A 22,658-nucleotide genomic window follows, 5' to 3' on the forward strand; every position below is an offset into this window, starting at 1 on the left:
TGTTAAACGCCCTGCTAAATCTTAGAGAAAACAAAGGTTAGAGCGAAGAGCAGTCTTTTAACCAGTCGCGCTCGGACGGGAGTGATTCCACCTGTTCTCCTGAAGACCACAGACAACATCTGAGGGCACTTCTGATATCATAGAAGGGGAAAGAAGGCTACCGGTACCAGGCAAGCAGAGACCACGGCTGCTGCTAAGCAACCAGGACAACACAGGACAGCTGCCCACAACAAAGATTTGTCTCGCTCTAAAGTCAGTACTGCTGAGGTTGGGAGACGCCACCTTAAAATAGAAACGCGACTAAGTGGCAATCTGAAATAGTAACTTATTTTTCTGCTCTCTGATTTTTCCCTCTCCTGTCCACTGCAATTAAGTAAGTAGAATTGGCTCTGTTCCTTGCCTCAGGGTAAACCAAGTGTAAGACAAGAAAACAGAAAGCTACAAGTCTTAGCATGTATGTATGTATGTATGTATGTATGTATGTATGTATGTATGTATCTATTAGGAAGGGAATTTGAGATTAAAGATTTCCTTGCAGAAATTTGAAATGTGAAGGGAATCCCCAAGATAAAAAGATACTCACAAATTAGGGACATTGGCAAGAGAGAGGGGCCTACATGTCTCATGCACAGAGGAACCTGGTTTTGCCTCTTGACCACATGCCCCAAGAAGGAAAAGAAGTGACTGCAGCTTTTTCTGAAGAGCAAGGCTACTGAGATCCAAAACAGAGTGGCATGCCCACAGAGGGTGCCCTGAAAGACAATGGCCGCCTAAGTAACACCCACAGCTGCCTTGATAGCCACAGAGCCTTGGGCAGTATTTGGGGAGAAGGTTGTCTATCACTTTTCATTGCTGTGAAGAATTAACTTAAGGAAAGGACGGTTTGGTTCACAATCGCAAAGGTCTCAGTCCATGGCCAGCAAGCTTCACTGCTTTTAAGTCAGCAGTGAGTTAGACAGAGACAGACGGACATGACAGCTGCCCTCATCACTATCAGTAAGCAGGACAGAAGAGGACAAGGCACCCTTTCAGGGAAAATCCTCAGTGTATTAGGTTACTATTGGTATGTTGAAGCACCACGACCAAAAGCAAGTAGAGGAGGGAAGGGTTTATTTGGATTACAATTCCACATCATGGGCCATCACTGAAGGAAGTCAGGGCCAGAACCCATAAAGGCAAGAACCTGGGGGCAGGAGCTGATGCAGAGGCTATGGAGGAGTGCTGCTTACTGTCTCCCCCTCTGTGGCTTGTTCAGCCATGAACCCAAAACAACCAGCCCAGAAATGGCCCCACCCATCAATCACTAATTAAAACAATACCTACAGACAGATATTATGGAGCCATTTCCTCAACGATGTTTCCTCCCTTCAGTTAATTCTGGTCTGCGACAGGTTGACACAAAAAACCTAGCCAATGCACTCAGTGACCTATTTTCTCCTGTAAGACTCTACTTTGTGGTTTACACTGCCTCCTAATGATGTCATTAGACTATGACCTCATCTGTGGATAATATACTGGTAAGGCTAGAGCCTTGTGATGCATCCAGTTCCTTCCTCAAAACCACGCTGTTAGCATAGAAGCCTTCTCAAACACCTGAATTTAGGAACTAAAGGAAGCTGGGCAGTCAAGATGGCTCATCAGGTAAAAGACCTTTCCACACAAGCCTTATGATCTGAGTTCAATCCCCAGACCCATGGTGAAAGGAGAGAACCCACTCCTGAAACTTGTCCTGTGACCCCACAAGTACACTATGACACTCGTATGCCTAAACTCACATACACACCACACAATTTGCACACTAACAATAATAATGAAGGAAATAACATTGAAAAAAACTAAAGCAGTTTAAATCTGAGAAACAAGAGTAGCACAGAGAAAATGAGGTTTTACGGGGCAAAACTCAGAGGGTAGGATTTCCACAGTCTCTCCTAGGCTCACAGCAAACATCTGCGCTGTACTCATGACACAGGGCAAGCATGGCAGCAATGTGTGTTTCCTCACCTAGAACTCAAGTGGGAGCAACAAAAACTCCTGTTACAAAAAGAATGAGAGGATGAACCAACAGGAGTTCACACTTCATTTTTTTTTTTATTAACTTGAGTATTTCTTATATACATTTCGAGTGTTATTCCCTTTCCCGGTTTCCAGGCAAACATCTCCCTCCCCCCCTCCCCTTCCCTATGGGTGTTCCCCTCCCCATCCTCCCCCCATTGCTGCCCTCCCCCAACATTCTAGTTCACTGGGGGTTCAGTCTTAGCAAGACCCAGGGCTTCCCCTTCCACTGGTGCTCTTACTATGATATTCATTGCTACCTATGGGGTCAGAGTCCAGGGTCAGTCCATGTATAGTCTTTAGGTAGTGGCTTAGTCCCTGGAAGCTCTGGTTGCTTGGCATTTTTCTACATATGGGGTCTCGAGCCCCTTCAAGCTCTTCCAGTTCTTTCTCTGATTCCTTCAACGGGGGTCCTGTTCAAAGTTCAGTGGTTTGCTGCTGGCATACGCCTCTGTGTTTGCTGTACTCTGACTGTGTCTCTCAGGAGCAATCTACCGGCTCCTGTTGGCCTGCACTACTTTACTTCATCCATCTTGTCTAACAGGGTGGCTGTATATGTATGGGCCACATATGGGGCAGACCCTGAATGGGTGCTCCTTCAGTCTCTGTTTTAATCTTTGCCTCTCTATTCCCTGCCAAGGGTATTCTTGTTCCCCTTTTAAAGAAGGAGTGAAGCATTCACATTTTGATCATCCATCTTCAGTTTCGTTTGTTCTAGGCATCTAGGGTAATTGAAGCATTTGGGCTAATAGCCACTTATCAATGAGTGCATACCATGTGTGTTTTTCTATGATTGGGTTACCTCACTCAGGATGATATTTTCCAGTTCCAACCATTTGCCTACAAATTTCATAAAGTCATTGTTTTTGATAGCTGAGTAATATTCCGTTGTGTAGATGTACCACATTTTCTGTATCCATTCCTCTGTTGAAGGGCATCTGGGTTCTTTCCAGCTTCTGGCTATTATAAATGAGGCTGCGATGAACATAGTGGAGCACGTGTCTTTTTTATATGTTGGGGCATCTTTTGGGTATATGCCCAAGAGAGGTATAGCTGGATCCTCAGGCAGTTCAATGTCCAATTTTCTGAGGAACCTCCAGACTGATTTCCAGAATGGTTGTACCAGTCTGCAACCGCACCAACAGTGGAGGAGTGTTCCTCTTTCTCCGCATCCTCTCCAGCATCTGCTGTCACCTGAGTTTTTGAACTTAGCCATTCTCACTGGTGTGAGGTGAAATCTCAGGATTGTTTTGATTTGCATTTCCCTTATGACTAAAGATGTTGAACATTTCTTTAGGTGTTTCTCAGCCATTCGGCATTCCTCAGCTGTGAATTCTTTGTTTAGCTCTGAACCCCATTTTTTATTAGGGTTATTTGGCTCCCTGCGGTCTAACTTCTTGAGTTCTTTGTATATTTTGGATATAAGGCCTCTATCTGTTGTAGGATTGGTAAAGATCTTTTCCCAATCTGTTGGTTGCCGTTTTGTCCTAACCACAGTGTCCTTTGCCTTACAGAAGCTTTGCAGTTTTATGAGATCCCATTTGTCGATTCTTGATCTTAGAGCATAAGCCATTGGTGTTTTGTTCAGGAAATTTTTTCCAGTGCCCATGTGTTCCAGATGCTTCCCTAGTTTTTCTTCTATTAGTTTGAGTGTATCTGGTTTAATGTGGAGGTCCTTGATCCACTTGGACTTAAGCTTTGTACAGGGTGATAAGCATGGATCGATCTGCATTCTTCTACATGTTGCCCTCCAGTTGAACCAGCACCATTTGCTGAAAATGCTATCTTTTTTCCATTGGATGGTTTTGGCTCCTGTGTCAAAAATCAAGTGACCATAGGTGTGTGGGTTCCTTTCTGGGCCTTCAATTCTATTCCATTGGTCTATCTGTCTGTCTCTGTACCAATACCATGCAGTTTTTATCACTATTGCTCTGTAATACTGCTTGAGTTCAGGGATAGTGATTCCCCCTGAAGACCTTTTATTGTTGAGGATAGTTTTAGCTATCCTGGATTTTTTGTTATTCCAGATGAATTTGCAAATTGTTCTGTCTAACTCTTTGAAGAATTGGATTGGTATTTTGATGGGGATTGCATTGAATCTGTAGATTGCTTTTGGTAAAATGGCCATTTTTACTATATTAATCCTGCCAATCCATGAGCATGGGAGATCTTTCCATCTTCTGAGGTCTTCTTCAATTTCTTTCTTCAGAGTCTTGAAGTTCTTATTGTACAGATCTTTTACTTGCTTGGTTAAAGTCACACCGAGGTACTTTATATTATTTGGGTCTATTATGAAGGGGGTCGTTTCCCTAATTTCTTTCTCGGCTTGTTTCTCTTTTGTGTAGAGGAAGGCTACTGTTTTATTTGAGTTAATTTTATACCCAGCCACTTTGATGAACGTGTTTATCAGGTTTAGTAGTTCTTTGGTGGAACTTTTGGGATCACTTAAATATACTATAATCTCATTTGCAAATAGTGATATTTTGACTTTTTCTTTTCCACTCTGTATCTCTTTGATCTGCTTTTGTTGTCTGATTGCTCTGGCTAGAACTTCGAGAACTATATTGAATAAGTAGGGAGAGAGTGGACAGCCTTGTCTAGTCCCTGATTTTAGTGGGATTGCTTCAAGTTTCTCTCCATTTAGTTTAATGTTAGCGACTGGTTTGCTGTATATGGCTTTTACTATGTTTAAGTATGGGCCTTGAATTCCTGTTCTTTCCAGGACTTTTATCATGAAGGGGTGTTGAATTTTGCCAAATGCTTTCTCAGCATCTAATGAAATGATCATGTGGTTCTGTTCTTTCAGTTTGTTTATATAATGGATCACGTTGATGGTTTTCCGTATATTAAACCATCCCTGCATGCCTGGGATGAAGCCTACTTGATCATGGTGGATGATTGTTTTGATGTGCTCTTGGATTCGGTTTGCCAGAATTTTATTGAGTATTTTTGCGTCGATATTCATAAGGGAAATTGGTCTGAAGTTCTCTTTCTTTGTTGGGTCTTTGTGTGGTTTAGGTATAAGAGTAATTGTGGCTTCATAGAAGGAATTCGGTAGTGCTCCATCTGTTTCAATTTTGTGGAATAGTTTGGATAATATTGGTATGAGGTCTTCTATGAAGGTCTGATAGAATTCTGCACTAAACCCGTCTGGACCTGGGCTCTTTTTGGTTGGGAGACTTTTAATGACTGCTTCTATTTCCTTAGGAGTTATTTAACTGGTTTATCTGTTCCTGATTTAACTTCGGTACCTGGTATCTGTCTAGGAAATTGTCCATTTCCTGCAGATTTTCAAGTTTTGTTGAATATAGGCTTTTATAGTAAGATCTGATGATTTTTTGAATTTCCTCTGAATCTGTAGTTATGTCTCCCTTTTCATTTCTGATTTTGTTAATTTGGACACACTCTCTGTGTCCTCTCGTTAGTCTGGCTAAGGGCTTATCTATCTTGTTGATTTTCTCAAAGAACCAACTTTTGGTTCTGTTGATTCTTTCTATGGTCCTTTTTGTTTCTACTTGGTTGATTTCAGCTCTGAGTTTGATTATTTCCTGCCTTCTACTCCTCCTGGATGTATTTGCTTCTTTTTTTTTCTAGAGCTTTTAGGTGTGCTGTCAAGCTGCTGACATATGCTCTTTCCTGTTTCTTTCTGCAGGCACTCAGCGCTATGAGTTTTCCTCTTAGCACAGCTTTCATTTTGTCGCATAAGTTTGGGTATGTTGTACCTTCATTTTCATTAAATTCTAAAAAGTCTTAATTTTCTTTCTTTATTTCTTCCTTTACCAGGTTATCATTGAGTAGAGCATTGTTCAATTTCCACGTATATGTGGGCATTCTTCCCTTATTGTTATTGAAGACCAGTTTTAGTCCGTGGTGATCGGATAGCACGCATGGGATTATTTCTATCTTTCTGTACTTGTTAAGACCCGTTTTTTGACCAATTATATGGTCAATTTTGGAGAAAGTACCATGAGGAGCTGAGAAGAAGGTATATCCTTTTGCTTTAGGATAGAATGTTCTATAAATATCTGTTAAGTCCATTTGGCTCATGACTTCTCTTAGTCTGTCTACGTCTCTGTTTAATTTCTGTTTCCATGATCTATCCATTGATGAGAGTGGGTGTTGAAATCTCCTACTATTATTGTGTGAGGTGAAATGTGTGTTTTGAGCTTTAGTAAGGTTTCTTTTACGTATGTAGGTGCCCTTGTATTTGGGGCATAGATATTTAGGATTGAGAGTTCATCTTGGTGGATTTTTCCTTTGATGAATATGAAGTGTCCTTCCTTATCCTTTTTGATGACTTTTAGTTGAAAATTGATTTTATTTGATATTAGAATGGCTACTCCAGCTTGCTTCTTCTGACCATTTGCTTGGAAAGTTGTTTTCCAGCCTTTCACTCTGAGGTAGTGTCTGTCTTTGTCTCTGAGGTGTGTTTCCTGTAGGCAGCAGAATGCAGGGTCCTCATTGTGTATCCAGTTTGTTAATCTATGTCTTTTTATTGGGGAGTTAAGGCCATTGATGTTGAGAGATATTAAGGAACAATGATTATTGCTTCCTGTTATATTCATATTTGGATGTGAGGTTATGTTTGTGTGCTTTTCTTCTCTTGTTTTGTTGCCAAGACGATTAGTTTCTTGCTTCTTCTAGGGCATAGCTTGCCTCCTTATGTTGGGCTTTACCATTTATTATCCTTTGTAGTGCTGGATTTGTAGAAAGATATTGTTTAAATTTGGTTTGGTCATGGAATATCTTGGTTTCTCCATCAATGTTAATTGAGAGTTTTGCAGGATACAATAACCTGGGCTGGCATTTGTGTTCTCTTAGGGTCTGTATGACATCAGTCCAAGATCTTCTGGCCTTCATAATTTCTGGCGAAAAGTCTGGTGTGATTCTGATAGGTCTGCCTTTATATGTTACTTGACTTTTTCCCTTACTGCTTTTAATATTCTTTCTTTATTTTGTGCGTTTGGTGTTTTGACTATTATTTGACGGGAGGTGTTTCTTTTCTGGTCCAATCTATTTGGAGTTCAGTAGGCTTCTTGTATGCCTACAGGTATCTCTTTTTTTAGGTTAGGGAAGTTTTCTTCTATGATTTTGTTGAAGATATTTACTGGTCCTTTGAGCTGGGAGTCTTCGCTCTCTTCTATACCTATTATCCTTAGGTTTGATCTTCTCATTGAGTCCTGGATTTCCTGTATGTTTTGTACCAGTACCTTTTTTCCGCTTTACATTATCTTTGACAGTTGAGTCAATGATTTCTATGGAATCTTCTGCTCCTGAGATTCTCTCTTCCATCTCTTGTATTCTGTTGGTGAAGCTCGAATCTATAGCTCCTTGTCTCTTCTTTTGATTTTCTATATCCAGGGTTGTTTCCATGTGTTCTTTCTTGATTGCTTCTATTTCCATTTTTAATTCCTTCAACTGTTTGATTCTGTTTTCCTGGAAATCTTTCAGGCATTTTTGCGATTCCTCTCTGTAGGCTTCTACTTGTTTATTAATGTTTTCCTGTGTTTCTCTAAGGGAGTTCTTCACGTCTTTCTTGAAGTCCTCCAGCATCATGATCAAATATGATTTTGAAACTAGATCTTGCTTTTCTGGTGTGTTTGGATATTCCGTGTTTGTTTTGGTGGGAGAATTGGGCTCCGATGATGCCATGTAGTCTTGGTTTCTGTTGCTTGGGTTCCTGCGCTTGCCTCTCGCCATCAGATTATCTCTAGTGTTACTTTGTTCTGCTATTTCCGACAGTGGCTAGACTGTCCTATAAGCCTGTGTGTCAGGCGTGCTGTAGACCTGTTTTCCTGTTTTCTTTCAGCCAGTTATGGGGACAGAGTGTTCTGCTTTCGGGCGTGTAGTTTTTCCTATCTACAGGTCTTCAGCTGTTCCTGTGGGCCTGTGTCTTGAGTTCACCAGGCAGGTCACTTGCAGCAGAAAAGTTGGTCTTAACTGTGGTCCTGAGGCTCAAGTTCGCTCGTGGGGTGCTGCCCACGAGCTCTCTGCGGCAGCAGCAACCAGGAAGATCTGCGCCGCCCTTTCCGGGAGCTTCCGTGCACCAGGGTTCCAGATGGCATTTGGTGTTTTCCTCTGGCGTCAGAGATGTGTGCAGAGTGCAGTCTCCTCTGGTTTCCCAGGTGTGTCTGCCTCTCTGAAAGTTTAGCTCTCCCTCCCATGGGATTTGGGTGCAGAGAACTGTTTATCCGGTCTGTCCCTTCAGGTTCCAGTGGTGTCTCAGGCGCAGGGGTCCTGCCGCTCCTTGGCCCTCCCCCAAGGTAACCCAGAGGCCGTATACAGTTTCCTCTTGGGCCAGGGATGTGGGCAGGACTGGGCAGTGTTGGTGGTCTCTTCCGCTCTGCAGCCTCGAGAGTGCCCACCTGACCAGGCGGTGAGGTCTCTCTCCCATGGGGTCTGGGAGCAGAGAGCTGCTGCGGGCCGGGATCCGTGGGTTTGGGACTCCCGGTAAACACAGGAAGTGCCCGGTCCTAGGAATTTTGCCTCTGTGTGTCCTGAGTTCACCAGGCAGGTCTCTTGCAGCAGAAAAGTTGGTCTTACCTGTGGTCCCGAGGCTCAAGTTCGCTCGTGGGGTTCTGCCTACGAGCTCTCTGCGGCAGCAGCAACCAAGAAGATCTGCGCCGCCCTTTCCGGGAGCTTCCGTGCACCAGGGTTCCAGATGGCGTTTGGTGTTTTCCTCTGGCGTCAGAGATGTGTGCAGAGTGCAGTCTCTTCTGGTTTCCCAGGCGTGTCTGCCTCTCTGAAGGTTTAGCTCTCCCACCCATGGGATTTGGGTGCAGAGAACTGTTTATCCGGTAGCTCCCTTTGAGTTCACATTTCTTAAGTCACATGTGTTCACATTCCATTGGCCAAAACAGGTCATGTGATAGTGCCAAATCTCAAGGTAGGAATGAATGTCTTTCATTAGGAAGACAGAGTAAATTATACCAAGTTGCTATTATGCTAGTATGCATCATAAACAGCAAACATCATACATAATGTAACTGTGAGTTGAACTGAGACTAAATATGAGAAACCCAGCAATGAAGAAGAGCAGAATAAACTGAGGTGGGAATAGAGAAAAGAATTGAAGTTTCCTATGGCCTACTGTGCCCAGGAACTAAATAGCTGTCCACCTATTGGCGTAGATAGTGAGCACACAAACTCAATAGATAGGTTAAGTTGCCCATCATCACTCCGGACCTGGTTTTAAAATTTACTTTCAAGGAGCCAAAACCATCTAATGGAAAAAAAGAGAGAATGGAGGTCAGCATGTAGAAGAATGCAGATCGATCCATTCTTATCAAACCCTATACAAAGCTTAAGTCCAAGTGGATCAAGGACCTCCACATCAAACCAGATACACTCAAACTAATAGAAGAAAAAGTGGGGAAGAATCTCGAACACATGGGCACTGGAGAAAATTTCCTGAACAAAACACCAATGGCTTATGCTCTAAGATCAAGAATCCACAAATGGGATCTCATAAAACTGCAAAGGGAAAGGACACTGTGGTTAGGACAAAACGGCAACCAACAGATTGGGGAAACATCTTTACCAATCGTACAACTGATAGAGGGCTTATATCCAAAATATACAAAGAACTCATGAAGTTAGACCGCAGGGAGACAAATAACCCTAAAAAAATGGGGTTCAGAGCTAAACAAAGAATTCACAGTTGAGGAATATCGAATGGCTGATAAGCACCTAAAGAAATGTTCAACATCTTCAGGCATAATGGAAATGCAAAGCAAAACAACCCTGAGATTTCACCTCACACCAGTGAGAATGGCTAAGATCAAAAACTCCAGCAACAGCAGATGCTGGCGAAGATGTGGAGAAAGAGGAACACTCCACCATTGTTGGTGGGATTGCAGACTGGTACAACCACTCTGGAAATCAGTCTGGAGGTTCCTCAGAAAATTGGACATTGCACTACCTAAGGACCCAGCTATACCTCTCTTGGGCATATACCCAAAATATTCTCCAACATATAACAAAGACACATGCTCCACTATGTTCATAGCAGCCTTATTTATAATAGCCAGAAGCTGGAAAGAACCCAGATGCCCTTCAACAGAGGAATGGATACAGAAAATGTGGTACATCTACACAATGGAATACTACTCAGCTATCAAAAACAATGATTATGAAATTCATAGGCAAATGGATGGAACTGGAAAATATCATCCTGAGTGAAGTAACCCAATCACAGAAAAACACACATGGTATGCACTCATTGAAAAGTGGATATTAGCCCAAATGCTCGAATACTCTAGATGCACAGAACACATGAAACTCAAGAAGGATGATAAAAATGCAGATGCTTCACTCCTTCTTTAAAAGGGGAACAAGAATACCCTTAGAAGGGGATAGGGAGGCAAAGTTTAGAACAGAGACTGAAGGAACGCCCATTCAGAGCCTGCCCCACATGTGGCCCATACATATACAGTCACCAAACTAGATAAGATGGATGAAGCAAAGAGGTGCAGACTGACAGGAACTGGATATTTATCTCTCCCGAGAGACACAGCCAGAATACAGCAAATACATAGGCGAATACCAGCAGCACACCACTGAACTGAGAACAGGACCCCATTTAAGGAATCAGAGAAAGGACTGAAAGAGCTGAACGGGCTTGAGACCCCATATGAACAACAATGCCAACCAACCAGAGCTTCCAGGGACTAAGCCACTACCCAAAGACTACACATGGACTGACCCTGGGCTCCAACTTCATAGGTAGCAATGAATAGCCTAGTAAGAGCACCAATGGAAGGGGAAGCCCTTGACCCTGCCAGGGTTGGACCCCCAGTGAACAGGATTTTTGGGGGAGGGCAGTAATGGTTGGGAGGATGGGGTGGGGAACACCCATATAGAAGGGGAAGGGGAGGGGCTAGGGGGATGTTGGCCTGGAAACTGGGAAAGGGAATAACATTTAAAATGTAAATAAGAAATACCCAATTTAATAAAGATGGAAAAAAATTTACTTTCTTCCCAACTCATGGCACAAATGAGTAAAACTTTAAAATGAAAGAATGGGAGGATATTTGTGGGACAAAAAAGAAACTAAGAGTAGAATCAAGTGGACAGGATTTTCATTGTACAAGAGTAAAATCCCACTCTGGTTTGAACGCAGCTGAACTGGAGAGATGTAGCAAGTAAAGATTTGGTAGACAGGACAGTAGTACCCTAAACAGAGACAATAGATTGAATCAAGGTATCTTCTCATTAATAACAGAGCAATGCGAGACAAGTTATAATAGACACTTAAGTTGAGCTCTCTCATTTGTGAAATTGAAAGGTGTGGGGAAGGGGACCCAAGAGTAGATGGTGTTAAAACTCTGTTATAGAGGTAATGCACAGAAGTCTAATAGCTGTGAAGACAGAGGTCATGCGGAAGTGCTCGCTGTGCAAATGTGACAACCCAAGTTCAAAGCCTAGTACACATGTAAAATGCCAGATACAGAAATACACACGTACAATCCTAGCACTCCTGCAGGGAGATAGACAGGGGAGGAGAAACAGCCATAAGCTACCAGGCTGGCTAGTTACTCAATGCAGTGACAGAAAGAAGAGAGACCCTACTTCTAAAAACAAGGTGAAAGGCAAGAACTGACTTTCAAAAGTTGACTTCTGAATGTCATGTTGCATGTCATTGCACACACACATACACTGCCACCCCTGCCACCAGCACATGTACATGCAAAGCAGAAGCTAATAGATGTTAAGAAAAATTCATTTACTGAACACTTCAAGGACCCTTGCTTTATTAAATTTCCTTCCCAGCTCCAGGCAACAAGAAACTAAGCTCACAGCAATTATAACCACCTGACTGCAAGACTAGAGAAAGATCCCAGCCCTCCCCTCATTCTGTTCAACCAGACAAAACCTCCTGATCTTCTGTAAGTAGCTATCATCACTGATAAAATGAATAGGGTTGCAGAAAAATGATTATGATAAGGATGTGTTATACAGAATGAGAATGGAGAGGGTGACAGTAAGAAAAGACAACCAGAGAGTGTTCATGACTGATTGGGTGAGAAAACTCATAAGGGGGAAGGCTGTGCATCCATAGAGGAAGGAATATTTAAGAGTCATCTCCAGGGTTGATGGAAAGACATAGGTCTCTGAGTGTTTAGGGTATAAAATCCCCACTGACTTCCTTTAGAAATAGACTCTTGAAATCATTTGAGTGGCTCAAATTCTGCCCCCTTCACCTCTTATGGGTAACAATGGTTCAGTGCTCTTTAACAAAAGAGAATTTAGGCCATTTTAAAACCCTCTAATAACCACATATGTGGGAGTTTTCAGTCTAGTGAATTAACTAGATATGCTTTAGGTACAGTTTTAAGGGGCCCACTGATAATGTCAAGTACCCGTGGTTGTACAGAATGAGTGTGAGTAGTTATCAAATTTTACCTAGATTTGCCTCCTGACTCAATGGTAAAAATAAGAAAAGACTTTTCAATAGTTTTAGATAGACAGACAGACAGACAGACAGACAGACAGACAGACAGACAGACAGACAGATATGGAGAGAGAAGGAAGGAGAGTTTATATAAAGAGAGTGTGTAAAGGGAGGGAAAGGGAGGGGAGGGGAGCAGGAAGAGAAGGAGGAGGTGAAGGAGGAGGAGGTGGAGGAGGAGGAGGAGGAGGAGGAGGAGGAGGAGGAGGAGGAGGAGGAGGAGGAGTGAGAATGAGAATAGATAGGATTCTGGTCTGATTGCCCATTGGGTGACTTTTATCCACAGTGGGAGGCAGACTACCTGGTCTAGTCCTCTCTGTGGGCATCAGTGGGGATCATTTACAGACACTGAAATGTTGATGAAGAAGCATGTGCATACGGATATGGATATAGACACCCCTGCTCCTGGTGGCATAGAGCAAAGGCTGTTTTTGCAGATGGTATCTCTCTTCTGCACATCCCTAATTTTAGAATCATTTATTAATCATAAAATTCTGATCTTGGCTAAAAGACAAACTGTTCCACTTTTAACTGTTCTTGTGTTTAAATTAACCTTCAGCCTGGTCATTTATAGCCCATTTGTACCCTTGCTGGAGCTAATTGTAGGTACCGTGCAAGGTCAGTCTTACCTAGAGAGTTCAATTATGATTTGTACTATTTCTTAAATCCCAGCTCTGCGCTATAGAAAGACAGACAGAGGCTGTAAGAGTAACAGCTGCAATGCTTTCTACCCCAAAGAACAACCCATTTATCCCAAGCAGATGACCCAGTTATTACAGCAAAGCCTCTGGAAGAAGAAAGCCAATGGCAGGAGATACAAGCAGATTGCCTAAGCACTCTGACTTCGGCGGTGGGAAGCACAATGAGAAGAAAAGGGTCTTTTTAGAGAAAAGATCCAAAAACAATCATCCTGGGTAAAGGAAGGGGATGGAACAGGAGGAAGACAGAGCAGTAATAGAAGGAAAACCCAGAGGCTAAAGTCGTACTCAGTAATAACTATTGCACACCGTTTTGTTGTGTCTTGAGAAGAGTTAAGACGTAAAGCAAACATGAGCCGGGTAAGCTCCGTTGGGGTGTTAGATCGTATGTGAGTCCTTTTAAAGCTCGGGCTTCAAGAAAAATGATCAAAGGCACCCACAAGTATGGAACATTTTGTTAAATCTGTGTCATGTGTTTCTGCAAGATGAAGACTATGAATTACAGTCTAGCTCTTATAATAGTACTTAAAGGGCTCCTTTTAAAGGGATAACACATGAGAAGATTAGATGCATTGGCTTCATTTCTTAATTATTTTCTCTTGGAAATGTTTGAGGCCCTCTATTAAATTCACATAAATATATAATAGCTTCTTGAAACCAATCAAAAACAAGAGTGCCACTAAATTTGAGAGATATTAAGCATTTATTTTTAATTCCTTCTGACGGTAGACACCCTAATTTAAAGACACCTTCTGTACTAGATTTTGTGTGTCAACTTGACACAAGCTGGAGTTATCACAGACAAAGGAGCTTCCCTTGAGAAAAGGCCTCGATTAGGTCCAGTTGTAGGCATTTTCTCAATTACCGATCAAGGATGGGAGGGGCCCATTGTAGGAGGTGCCATCCCTGGACTGGTAGTGTTGAGTCCTATAAGAAAGCAAGCTGAGGAAGCCAGGGGAAGCAAGCCAATAAGTAACATCCCTCTGTGTCCTCTGCATTAGCTTCTACTTCGTGACCCACTTGAGTTCTAGTCCTGAACTTCTCTGGTGATGAACGTCAATGTGGAAGTATAAGCTGAATGAATCCTTTGCTCACCAATTGCTTCTTTTTTTTTGTTTGTTTAGTTTTTTGGTTTTTTTTTCATCTTTATTAACTTGGTTATTTCTTATTTACATTTCAATTGCTATTCCCTTTCCTGGTCTACAGGCCAACATCCCCCTAACCACTGCCCCTCCACTTCTATGTGGGTGTTCCCCTCCCCACCCTCCCCCCATTACCGCCCTCCCCCAACAATCACGTTCACTGGGGGTTCAGTCTTGGCAGGACCCAGGGCTTCCCCTTCCTCTGGTGCTCTTACTAGGCTATTCATTGCTACCTATGAGGTCAGAGTCCAGGGTCAGTCCATGTATAGTCTTTAGGTAGTGGCTTAGTCCCTGGAAGCTCTGGTTGCTTGGCATTGTTGTTCATATGGGGTCTCGAGCCCGTTCAGCTCTTTCAGTCCTTTCTCTGATTCCTTCAACGGGGGTCCCATTCTCGCTTCATTGGTTTGTTGCTGGCATTCACCTATGTATTTGCCGTATTCTGGCTGTGTCTCAGGAGAGATAAACATCCTGTTCCTGTCAGCCTGCACCTCTTTGCTTCATCCATCTTATCTAGTTTGGCTATATATTATGGGCCACATGTGGGGCAGGCTCTGAATGGGCATTCCTTCTTCCTCTGTTCTAAACTTTGCCTCCCTGTCCCCTCCCAAGGGTATTCTTGTTCCCCTTTTAAACAAGGAATGAAGCATCCGCATTTTGGTCATCCTTCTTGAGTTTCATGTGTTCTGTGCATCTAGAGTAATTCAAGCATTTGGGCTAAAAACCACTTATCAATGAGTGCACACTGTGTGTGTTTTTCTGTGATAGGGTTACCTCACTCGGGATGATATTTTCCAGTTCCGTCCATTTGCCTACGAATTTCATAAAGTCATTGTTTTTCATAGCTGAGTAATATTCCATTGTGTAGATGTACCACATTTTCTGTATCCATTCCTCTGTTGAAGGGCATCTTGGATCTTTGCAGTTTCCGGCTATTATGAATAAGGCTGCTATGAACATAGTAGAGCACGTGTCTTTTTTATATGTTGTGGCATCTTTGGGGTATATGCCCAAGAGAGGTATAGCTGGGTTCTGAGGTACTGAAATGTCCAATTTTCTCAGGAACCTCCGGACTGATTTCCAAAATAATTGTACCAGTCTGTAATCCCACCAACAATGGAGGAGTGTTCCTCTTTATCCACATCCTCGCCAGCATCTGCTATTGCTGGAGATTTTGATTTTAGCCATTCTCACTGTGTGAGGTGGAATCTCAGGGTTGTTTTGATTTGCATTCCCTTATGCCTGAAGATGTTGAACATTTCTTTAGGTGCTTCTTAGCCATTCGATATTACTCAACTATGAATTCTTTGTTTAGCTCTGAACCACATTGTTAATAGGGTTATTTGTCTCCCTGCAGTCTAACTTCTTGAGTTCTTTGTATATTTTGGACATAAACCCTCTATCAGTTGTAGGATTGGTAAAGATATTTCTCCAATCTAGTGGTTGCCGTTTTGTCCTAACAACAGTGTCCTTTCCCTTACAGAAGCTTTGTAGTTTTATGAGATCCCATTTCTGGATTCTTGATCTTAGAGCATAAGCCATTGGTGTTTTGTTCAGGAAAATTTCTCCAGTGCCCATGTGTTCAAGATTCCTCCCCACTTTTTCTTCTATTAGTTTGAGTGTGTCTGGTTTGATTTGGAGATCCTTGATCCACTTGGACTTAAGCTTTGTACAGGGTGATAAGCATGGATCGATCTGCATTCTTCTACAAGCTGACCTCCAGTTGAACCAGCACCATTTGCTGAAAATACTATCTTTTTTCCATTGGATGGTTTTGGCTCCTTTGTCAAAAATCAAGTGACCATAGGTGTGTGGGTTCATTTCTGGGTCTTCAATTCTATTGCACTGGTCTATCTGTCTGTCTCTTTAACAATACTATACAGTTTTTATCACTATTGCTCTGAAATTCTGCTTGAGTTCAGGGATAGTGAGTCCCCCAGAAGGCCTTTTATAGTTGCGGATAGTTTTAGCTATCCTGGGTTCTTTGTTATTACAGATGAATTTGCAAATTGTTCTGTCTAACTCTCTGAAAAATTGGATTGGTATTTTGATGGGGATTGTATTGAATCTGTAGATTGCTTTTGGTAGAATGGCCATTTTTACTATACTAACCCTGCCAATCCATGAGCATGGGAGATCTTTCCATCTTCTAACGTCTTTTTCAATTTCTTTCTTTAGAGGCTTGAAGTTCTTATCATATAGATCGTTCAAAAGCTTGGATAAAGTCACACCGAGGTACTTTATATTATTTGGGACCATTATGAAGGGTGTCATTTCCCTAAATTCTTTCTCGGCTTGTTTCTCTTTTGTGTAGAGGAAGGCTACTGATTTATTTGAGTTAATTTTACATCCAGCCACTTTGCTGAAGGTGTTTATCAGGTTTAGTAGTTCTATGGTGGAACTTTTGCGATCACTAAAAGATACTATAATCTCATTTGCAAATAGTGATATTTTGACTTCTTTTCCGATCTGTATCTCTTTGATCTGCTTTTGTTGTCTGATTGCTCTGGCTAGAACTTCGAGAACTATATTGAATAAGTAGGGAGAGAGTGGACAGCCTTGTCTAGTCCCTGATTTTAGTGGGATTGCTTCAAGTTTCTCTCCATTTAGTTTAATGTTAGCGACTGGTTTGCTGTATATGGCTTTTACTATGTTTAGGTATGGGCCTTGAATTCCTATTCTTTCCAGGACTTTTATCATGAAGGGGTGTTGAATTTTGTCAAATGCTTTCTCAGCATCTAATGAAATGATCATGTGGTTTTGTTCTTTCAGTTTGTTTATATAATGGATCACGTTGATGGTTTTTCCTTTATTAAACCATCCCTGTATGCCTGGGATGAAGCCTACTTGATCATGGTGGATGATTGTTTTGATGTGCTCTTGGATTCGGTTTGCCAGAATTTTATTGAGTATTTTTGCATCGATATTCATAAGGGAAATTGGTCTGAAGTTCTCTTTCTTTGTTGTGTCTTTGTGTGGTTTAGGTATAAGAGTAATTGTGGCTCCATAGAAGGAATTCGGTAGTGCTCCATCTGTTTCAATTTTGTGGAATAGTTTGGATAATATTGGTATGAGGTCTTCTATGAAGGTCTGATAGAATTCTTCATTAAACCCATCTGGACCTGGGCTCGTTTTGGTTGGGAGACCTTTAATGACTGCTTCTATTTCCTTAGGAGTTATGGGGTTGTTTAACTGGTTTATCTGTTACTGATTTAACTTCGGTACCTGGTATCTGTCTAGGAAATTGTCCATTTCCTGAAGATTTTCAAGTTTTGTTGAATATAGGCTTTTATAGTAAGATCTGATGATTTTTTTAATTTCATCTGAATCTGTAGTTATGTCTCCCTTTTCATTTCTGATTTTGTTAATTTGGACACACTCTCTGTGTCCTCTCGTTAGTCTGGCTAAGGGTTTATCTATCTTGTTGATTTTCTCAAAGGACCAACTTTTGGTTCTGTTGATTCTTTCTATGGTCCTTTTTGTTTCTACTTGGTTGATTTCAGCTCTGAGTTTGATTATTTCCTGCCTTCTACTCCTCCTGGATGTATTTGCTTCTTTTTTTTTCTAGAGCTTTTAGGTGTGCTGTCAAGCTGCTGACATATGCTCTTTCCTGTTTCTTTCTGCAGGCACTCAGCGCTATGAGTTTTCCTCTTAGCACAGCTTTCATTGTGTCCCATAAGTTTGGGTATGTTGTACCTTCATTTTCATTAAATTCTAAAAAGTCTTAATTTTCTTTCTTTATTTCTTCCTTTACCAGGTTATCATTGAGTAGAGCATTGTTCAATTTCCACGTATAGGTGGACATTCTTCCCTTATTGTTATTGAAGACCAGTTTTGGGCCGTGGTGGTCTGATAGCACGCACGGGATTAATTCTATCTTTCTGTACCTGTTGAGGCCCGTTTTTTGACCAATTATATGGTCAATTTTGGAGAAAGTACCATGAGGAGCTGAGAAGAATGTATATCCTTTTGCTTTAGGATAGAATGTTCTATAAATATCTGTTAAGTCCATTTGGCTCATGACTTCTCTTAGTCTGTCTGTGTCTCTGTTTAATTTCTGTTTCCATGATCTGTCCATTGATGAGAGTGGGGTGTTGAAATCTCCTACTATTATTGTGTGAGGTGAAATGTGTGTTTTGAGCTTTAGTAAGGTTTCTTTTACGTATGTAGGTGCCCTTGTATTTGGGGCATAGATATTTAGGATTGAGAGTTCATCTTGGTGGATTTTTCCTTTGATGAATATGAAGTGTCCTTCCTTATCCTTTTTGATGACTTTTAGTTGAAAATTGATTTTATTTGATATTAGAATGGCTACTCCAGCTTGCTTCTTCTGACCGTTTGCTTGGAAAGTTGTTTTCCAGCCTTTCACTCTGAGGTAGTGTCTGTCTTTGTCTCTGAGGTGTGTTTCCTGTAGGCAGCAGAATGCAGGGTCCTCATTGTGTATCCAGTTTGTTAATCTATGTCTTTTTATTGGGGAGTTAAGGCCATTGATGTTGAGAGATATTAAGGAACAGTGATTATTGCTTCCTGTTATATTCATATTTGGATGTGAGGTTATGTTTGTGTGCTTTTCTTCTCTTGTTTTGTTGCCAAGACGATTAGTTTCTTGCTTCTTCTAGGGCATACCTTGCCTCCTTATGTTGGGCTTTACCATTTATTATCCTTTGTAGTGATGGATTTTTAGATAGATATTGTGTAAATTTGGTTTTGTCATGGAATATCTTGGTTTCTCCATCTATGTTAATTGAGAGTTTTGCAGGATACAGTAACCTGGGCTGGCATTTGTGTTCTCTTAGGGTCTGTATGACATCAGTCCAGGATCTTCTGGCCTTCATAATTTCTGGCGAAAAGTCTGGTGTGATTCTGATAGGTCTGCCTTTATATGTTACTTGACCTTTTTCCCTTACTGCTTTTAATATTCTTTCTTTATTTTGTGTGTTTGGTGTTTTGACTATTATGTGACAGGAGGTGTTTCTTTTCTGGCCCAATCTATTTGGGGTTCTGTAGGCTTCTTGTATGCCTATGGATATCTCTTTTTTTAGGTTAGGGAAGTTTTCTTCTATGATTTTGTTGAAGATATTTACTGGTCCTTTGAGCTGGGAGTCTTCGCTCTCTTCTATACCTATTATCCTTAGGTTTGATCTTCTCATTGAGTCCTGGATTTCCTGTATGTTTTGGACCAGTAGCTTTTTCCACTTTACATTATCTTTGACAGTTGAGTCAATGATTTCTATGGAATCTTCTGCTCCTGAGATTCTCTCTTCCATCTCTTGTATTCTGTTGGTGAAGCTTGTATCTACAGCTCCTTGTCTCTTCTTTTGGTTTTCTATATCCAGGGTTGTTTCCATGTGTTCTTTCTTGATTGCTTCTATTTCCATTTTTAATTCCTTCAACTGTTTGATTGTGTTTTCCTGGAATTCTTTCAGGGGTTTTTGTGACTCCTCTCTATGGGCTTCTACTTGTTTATTTATGTTTTCCTGGAATTCTTTCAGGCATTTTTGCGATTCCTCTCTGTAGGCTTCTACTTGTTTATTAATGTTTTCCTGTGTTTCTCTAAGGGAGTTCTTCACGTCTTTCTTGAAGTCCTCCAGCATCATGATCAAATATGATTTTGAAACTAGATCTTGCTTTTCTGGTGTGTTTTGATACTCCATGTTTGTTTTGATGGGAGAATTGGGCTCCGATGATGCCATGTAGTCTTGGTTTCTGTTGCTTGGGTTCCTGCGCTTGCCTCTCGCCATCAGATTATCTCTAGTGTTACTTTGTTCTGCTATTTCTGACAGTGGCTAGACTGTCCTATAAGCCTGTGTCAGGAGTGCTGTAGACCTGTTTTCCTGTTTTCTTTCAGCCAGTTATGGAGACAGAGTGTTCTGCTTTCGGGCGTGTAGTTTTTCCTCTCTAGAGGTCTTCAGCTGTTCCTGTGGGCCTGTGTCTTGAGTTCACCAGGCAGGTCACTTGCAGCAGAAAAGTTGGTCTTACCTGTGGTCCCGAGGCTCAAGTTCGCTCTCGGGGTGCTGCCCACAAGCTCTCTGCGGCAGCAGCAACCAGGAAGATCTGCGCCGCCGTTTCCGGGAGCTTCCGTGCACCGTCTCCTACTATTATTGTATGAGGCGTAATATGAGCTTTGAGCTTTAGTAAGGTTTCTTGTATTTATGTAGGTGCCCTTGTATTTTGAGCATAGATATTTAGGATTGAGAGTTCATCTTGGTGGATTTTTCCTTTGATGAATATGAAGTGCCCTTCTTTATCATTTTTGATGACTTTTGGTTGAAAATCAATTTTATTCGATATTAGAATGGTTACTTCAGCTTGCTTCTTCAGGCCATTTGCTTGGAAAGTTGTTTTCCAGCCTTTTACTCTGAGGTAGTGTCTGTCTTTGTCTCTGAGGAGTGTTTCCTGTAGGCAGCAAATTGCTGGGTCCTCATTACATATCCAGTTTGTTAATCTGTGTCTTTTTATTTGGGAATTGAGTCCACTGATGTTGAGAGCTATTAAGGAATTGTGATTGTTGCTTCCTTTTATCTTCTGATTTGGAGGTGAGGTTATGTTTGTGTGCTTGTCTTCTCTCTGTTTTGGTGCAAAAGGATTAGTTTCTTGCTTTTTCTAGGGTATAGCTTGCTTCCTTGTGTTGGGCTTTACCATTTATTATCCTTTGTAGCACTGGATTTGTAGAAAGATACTGTGCAAATTTGGTTTTTTCCATGGAATATCTTGGTTTCTCCATCTATATTAATTGAGAGTTTTGCAGGAAACAGTAACCTGGGCTGGCATTTGTGTTCTCTTAGGGTCTATATGACATCTGTCTAGGATCTTCTGGCTTTCATAGTCTCTGGTGAAAAGTCTGTTGTAATTCTGATAGGTCTGCCTTTATATGTTACTTGACCTTTTTCCCTTACTGCTTTTAATATTCTTTCTTTGTTTTGTGCATTTGGTGTTTTGACTATTATGTGATTTGGAGGAGTTTCTTTTCTGGTCCAATCTAATTGGAGTTCTGTAGGCTTCTTGTATGTTTATGGGCATCTCTTTCTTTTGGTTAGGGAAATTTTCTTCTCTGGTTTTTTTTAAAGATATTTACTGGTCCTTTGAGCTGCGAGTCTTCACTCTCTTCTATACCTATTATCCTTAGGTTTGATCTTCTCATTGTGTCCTGGACGTCCTGTATGTTTTGGGCCAGTACCTTTTTCCGTTTTACATTATCTTTGACAGTTGTATTGATGATTTCTATGGAATCTTCTACTCTTGAGAGTCTCTCTTCTATCTCTTGTGTTCTGTTGGTGATGCTTGTATCTACGGCTCCTTGTCTCATCCTTTGGTTTTCTATATCCAGGGTTATCTCCTTTTGTGCTTCCTTTATTGTTTCTATTTCCATTTTCAATTCCTTCACCTGTTTGATTGTGTTTTCCTGTAATTCTTTCAGGGATTTTTGTGTTTCCTATCTAAAAGCTTCTACTTGTTTACTTGTGTTTTCCTGTATTTCTCTAAGGGAGTTCTTTATGTTTTTCTTAAAGTCCTCCATCATCATGATCAAATATGATTTTAAATCTAGATCTTGCTTTTCTGGTGTGTTTGGATATTCAGTGTTTGCTTTGGTGGGAGAACTGGGCTCTGATGATGCCATACGGTCTTGGTTTCTGTTGCTTGGGTTCCTGTGCTTGCCTCTCGCAATCAGATTATTTCTGGTGTTACCTTGTTTTGCTGTTTCTGACAGTGGTTTGACCTTCCTGTAGGCCTGTGTGTCAGGAGTGCTGTAGACCTGTTTTCCTGTTTTCTTTCAGCCAGTTATGGGAACAGAGTGTTATGTTCTCAGGTGTGTATTCATTCCTGTCTCCTGGCTTTCAGCTGTCCCTGTGGGCGAGAACCAGAAGGGCCAGCCCCTACCTCTTCTAGGTCCCTGTGTGCAAGGGTCCTAGATTGCACTAGGTGTTTTCCTCTACAGTCAGAAATGTGTGCAGAGAGTAGTCTCCTCTGGTTTCCCAGGCATGTCTGCCCCTCTGAAGGTCTAGTTCTCCCTCCCACGGGATTTGGGTGCAGGGAGCTGACCAACTTGCTTCTTGGTCATGATGTTTTGTGCAGGAATGAAACACTGACTAAAACACCTCTTAAATCTCTTTGATAAAGCCACACCTGGCTCAGCACAGACTACTAGCATCAGCCCCCAGTATCAGAAATTTCAGTGTCATCAGCACCCCAGTATCTTCTTAAAATTACCCTCTCCACTTCTTGGCTCCCATAAGCTTTCACAGGTGAAGTTTCATACCATATGATTAGAATATTAAGAAATGACTGGATAACGCAAGAGTATTCAGCAACCTTTTTTGT

The 22,658-nt window shown here is 41.5% G+C and overlaps 1 long non-coding RNA gene across 3 annotated transcripts in view; it reads left to right on the forward strand.

Annotated features, from left to right (window-relative positions):
• The first annotated feature begins 244 nt into the window (after window positions 1–244).
• LOC120103543 (uncharacterized) overlaps window positions 245–22,658 on the forward strand; it is a 68,182-nt gene continuing 45,768 nt past the window's right edge. For 2 of the 3 annotated variants that reach the window (XR_005505990.2, XR_010052705.1), the window contains exons 1-2: window positions 1,554–1,641; window positions 11,824–11,939. This is a non-coding gene — a long non-coding RNA (uncharacterized LOC120103543). Of the gene's footprint in view, window positions 374–1,553; window positions 1,642–11,823; window positions 11,940–22,658 lie in introns of those variants that run through there. The other variant, XR_010052704.1, reaches the window with a different exon arrangement.

Source organism: Rattus norvegicus, chromosome 6, assembly GCF_036323735.1.
Source record: "Rattus norvegicus strain BN/NHsdMcwi chromosome 6, GRCr8, whole genome shotgun sequence".
NCBI classification, from domain to species: domain Eukaryota; kingdom Metazoa; phylum Chordata; class Mammalia; order Rodentia; family Muridae; genus Rattus; species Rattus norvegicus.